Raw genomic sequence first — 5,452 nt, forward strand, 5'->3', positions numbered from 1 at the left:
GTTTTGAGATATAAAGGTAGTAATGTTAGGGTCATGCTAGTGGATAATTATGAAATTGAGAAATACTTTTGTTGAAGTTGGCAAGTCCCGTAGCATGCATGTATGGTAAAAGTTGTGTGACAAATTTATTGCATGAGGTGCTCTTTTGATTGTCTTCCTTATGAGTGGCAGTCGGGGACGAGCGATGGTCTTTTCCTACCAATCTATCCCTCTTGGGGCATGCGTAGTAGTACTTTGCTTCGAGGGCTAAGTAGACTTTTGCAATAAGTATATGAGTTCTTTATGACTAATGTGAGTCCATGGATATACGCACACTCATCCTTCCACTTTGCTAGCTTTTCTTATTACCGCGCAACTCTCGCCGGTATTGAACCCATTATTTACCTTCCTCAAAACAGCCACCATACCTACCTATTATGGCATTTCCATAGCCATTCCGAGATTTATTGCCATGCAACTTTCCACCGTTCCGTTTATTATGACACGTTTCATCATTGTCATATTGCTCTTTGCATGATCATGTAGTTCACATCGTATTTGTGGCAAGGCCACCTCCATAATTTTCATACATGTCACTCTTGATATTGCATATCCCAGTACACCGCCGGAGGCATTCACATAGAGTCATATCTTGTTCTAGATTTTAGTTGTAATTCTTGAGTTGTAAATCCATAAAAGTGTGATGATCTTCATTATTAGAGCATTGTCCTAGTGAGGAAAGGATGATGAAGATTATGATTCCCCCACAAGTCGGGATGAGACTTTGGACTTTACAAAAAAAAGAAAAAAAAAAGAGAGAAAAAGAAAGGCCAAAAAGAAAAAAAAAGGCCAAAGAAAGAAAAAAAAGAGAAAAAGAAAGAAAAAAAAGAAAGAAAAAATAATGGGAGAAAAAGAGAGAAGGGACAATGCTACTATCTCTTTTTCCACACTTGTGCTTCAAAGTAGAACCATGATCTTCATGATAGAGAGTCTCATATGTTGTCACTTTGATATACTAGTGGGAATTTTTCATTATAGAACTTGGCTTGTATATTCCAATGATGGGCTTCCTCAAAATGCCCTAGGTCTTCGTGAGCAAGCAAGTTGGATGCACACCCACTTAGTTTCTTTTTGTTGAGCTTTCATATATTTATAGCTCTAGTGCATCCGTTGCATGGCAATCCCTACTCACTCACATTGATATCTATTGATGGGCATATCCATGGTCTGTTGATATGCCTAGTCGATGTGAGATTATCTTCTCCCTTTTTGTCCTTACAACCACCACCATTTACCACCATAGTGCTATGTCCATGGCTTGCGCTCATGTATTGCGTAAGAGTTGAAAAAGCTGAAGCGCGTTAAAAAGTATGAAACAATTGCTCGGCTCGTCATCGGGGTTGTACATGATGGCAGTATTTTGTGTAATGAAAATGAAGCATGGCCTAACTATATGGTTTTGTAGGGATAAGCTTTCTTTGGCTATGCTATTTTCATAGGACATGATTATTTTTATGTTTTATAAGCTTTTATCTTGAATCATTTGGATCTGAACATTCATGCCACATTAAAGAAAATTACATTGAGAATTATGCTAGGTAGCATTCCACATCACAAATTTCTTTTTTATCATTTACCTACTCGAGGACGAGCAGGAATTAAGCCTGGGGATGCTTGATACGTCTCCAACATATCTATAATTTTTGATTGTTCCATGCTATTATATTACCCCTTTTGGATGTTTACGGGCTTTATTTTACACATTTATATCATTTTTGGGACTAACCTACTAACCGGAGGCCCAGCCCGTATTGCTGTTTTTTTGCCTATTTCAGTATTTCGAAGAAAAGGAATATCAAACAGAGTCCAAATGGAATGAAACCTTCGGGAGCGTGATTTTTGGAATGAAGAGGATCCAGAGGGCTTGGAGTGCAAGTCAAGAAGCAGCCAAGGCGGCCACGAGATAGGAGGGCGCCCCCCTGTAGGGCACGTCCCCTTGTCTCATGGGCCCCTCGGGCGGCCACCGACGTACTTCTTCCTCCTATATATACCTACGTACCCCGCAAACATCTAAGAGGCAGATGAAACACAATTTCCACCACCGTAACCTTCTGTATCCGTGAGATCCCATCTTGGAGCCTTCGCCGGCACTCTGCCGGAGGGGGAATCGACCACTCAGGGCTTCTACATCAACATCCTTGCCCCTCCGATGAGTTGTGAGTAGTTTACTATAGACCTTCGGCTCCATAGTTATTAGCTAGATGGCTTCTTCTCTCTTTTTGGATCTCAATACAATGTTCTCCCCCTCTCTCGTGGAGATCTATTTGATGTAAACTCTTTTTGCGGTGTGTTTGTCGAGATCCAATGAATTGTGGGTTTATGATCAACTTTATCTATGAATAATATTTGAATCTTGTCTGAATTCTTTTATGTATGATTGAGTTATCTTTGCAAGTCTCTTCGAATTATCAGTTTGGTTTGGCCTACTAGATTGATCTTTCTTGCCATGGGAGAAGTGCTTAGCTTTGGGTTCAATCTTGCGGTCGAGGATAGTAGTAGATGCAGGCAGGAGTCGGTCTACTTTTTATGGACGTGATGCCTATATACATGATCATGCCTAGATAATCTCATAATTATTCACTTTTCTATCAATTGCTCGACAGTAATTTGTTCACCCACTGTAATACTTATGCTATCTTGAGAGAAGCCTCTTGTGAAACATATGGCCCCCGGGTCTATCTCCTATCATATTTGCTTCCAATCTACTTTTATTTTGCATCTTTACTTTTTGCATCTATGTTATAAAATACCAAAAATATATTTATCTTATCTTACTATCTTTATTAGATCTCACTTTTGCAAGTGGCCATGAAGGGATTGACAACCCCATAATCGCGTTGGTTGCGAGTTCTCAGTTTGTTTGTGTAGGTGCGTGGGACTTTTGAGGAGCCTCCTACTGGATTGATACCTTGGTTCTCAAAAACTGGGGGAAATACTTACGCTACTATTGCTACATCACCCTCTCCTCTTCGAGGAGAACCAATGCAAGCTCAAGACGTAGCATCCGTGCAGGGTGCTCTGGATTCCCGAGGGCCATTGTGAGCTCGTCCTTCTCTTTGTCTGGAACAAACGTCCCTTGTTGTGCTTTCTCGATATACTCCTCAAGCCTCGTGACGGGTATTCGCAGTTGCTCTTCCATCCAAACGCACTTCCCTGATGCAGGGTCCAAGGTTCCGCCAACCCCGAAGAACCAAGTCCGGCAACGGTCTGGCCAGTTCATTGTCTCTGGTTCGACCCCTTTAGCAATCATGTCATTCTCAGCCTCCCACAAAGGTTGGGCTTTGAGGTAGCCACCTGACCCCGTGCGATGGTGATGCTTCTTCTTTGAAGCATTTTTCTTATTTGTCGCTGACATCTTCTTACTCTTTTTCGATGTCTTGTGGGCCACAAATGCGGGCCAGTGATCTCTGATCTTCTCATACTTTTCGGTGAATTCTGGTGTCTTTTCTTCGTTGACAAACTCTGTTTTCAGCTCATTCTTCCACCTCCTTAATAGTTCTGCCATCTTCTTAAGAGCACGAGACTTGATCAATTGCTCTTTAACTGGCTTCTCTGGATCCTCCTCAGGCGGTAGGGTGAAATTTTCCTTAAGCGTTGTCCAAAGATCATCTTTCTACATATCGGAGATATAAGACACCTCATGGTCTTCATTCTTAGGCTTTAACCATTGGTGGATACTGATCGGGATCTTGTCCCTAACAAGAACCCCGCACTGAGCACGAAATGCATCCCTTGTTCGGATGGGTTCAATCGGCTTGCCATCATGCGCGATTTCTGTGATATCAAACCTTTAATCTGAGCGCAACTTTTTCTTCGGGCCTCGATTCTTTACCGAAGTTGTGCTCGATCCAGAGGGCTAGAGAAAAGAAGAAAGACGAGAGTTAATTAATATGTGTACATACCAAAACAATGAATGCATCAATTAGCTAGTCAGCACGGGCTTAACTAATATATATACCTGGCCGGACTTGGTTCGGTCACCGGAGCCGTCATCATAGTCTCCTTCTTGTACTGGCGTTGGGTCACCGGAGCCATCATAATCATAGCCTTCTTCTTGTGCCGGCATTAATGGGTCACCGGAGCCATCATAATCATAGTCTTCTTCTTCACCCTGAACTTCCAGACCATCGGTGTCGTTGAGAAATGACAAGACAGCATCACTTCCTTTTGCGATTATGTCCCCCAACATCGCTTCTGTTGCTTCGTCTCGGGGGTTCTCTATAGTTTCTACAAATATTTATAACATGGCAATTATTATTCAAACATGACAGATGGATATATTAGTGGCAAACATAGAACTAGCTAGCTAATCACAATAAGGAATAATATTAATTAGTGGTCTCGACGCTGCTTCTCTAGGGTTTGGGGTGGCCTCGGCAACGCATCAAGGGTTTGGGGTGGCCTCGACAACGCTTCAAGGGTTTGGGGTGGCCTCGACGACAACGCTCTTTTAACTTGGTAAATTTGGGTGGCCTAGAGAGAGTTTGTCGGGTAGGGGCACGGCGGGAGGGGGTAGGAGACCGACATCGTTTTTTTCTAGGGTTTGGGTGTCCTTAAGAGTTCTGGTCGAGCGAGAGGGTCGGGGGGTGGTCCCAAGTTATCATGGTCCAGAGGGGGTATATGGGTATATATATCGACCGCCCCTCATGTCGAAGTTATCGGGGAGGGGGTTATTTTGACAACGACATACCAATAAAAAATAAGAAGTCGAAGAAGAAATAAAAAGAGGAGAAGAAGAAAAGAATAGAGGAGAAGATCGAAGAAAATATTTTCTATTTTTTCTTCTTCTCCTCTATTCCTTTCTTCTTCTCCTCTTCTTTTTCTTCTTTTTTCCTCTTCTTATTTATTTCTCCTCTTCTTCCTCTCCTATTCTTCTTCTTTCTTCCTCTTCTTATTTTCCTTTTTCCTCTCCTTCTTTTTCTTCTTCTTCCTTATCTTCCTAGCTAGATATATAATACTTTGCTAAAAATGTAAATTTTGCATATATAAAACTTTTTCTTCTTCTTCCTTCTTCCTTCTCTTCCTTCTTTTCCTAAATATATAAAACTTTTCTAAAAATGAAACTAACCTAAAATGTACTAAATCAGAGAACATATATAGATAAAACTAACCTAAAATGTACCCAAATGTACTAAAAATCTAACTTTTATATGCACAGAGAACATCCATACATATATACATTTTTATAAAAATGCAAAAAACAAATCATCATATATATGAACAAAAAATCTAAAAAAAGACATATAATCAGATATACACACATACATATACTCACACATATACATATAATCTGGAAAAAACATCATATATATGTGAAAAAACAGAGGAGAGGACAGGGGGGCAGCACCGGCCTGACCAAGGAGAGGTGCGGCGTGGTCGGGGCAGGGGCAGAGGCACGGCAGCGGCGGCGGTG

Source organism: Triticum aestivum, chromosome 4A (assembly GCF_018294505.1).
Source record: "Triticum aestivum cultivar Chinese Spring chromosome 4A, IWGSC CS RefSeq v2.1, whole genome shotgun sequence".
NCBI lineage: Eukaryota > Viridiplantae > Streptophyta > Magnoliopsida > Poales > Poaceae > Triticum > Triticum aestivum.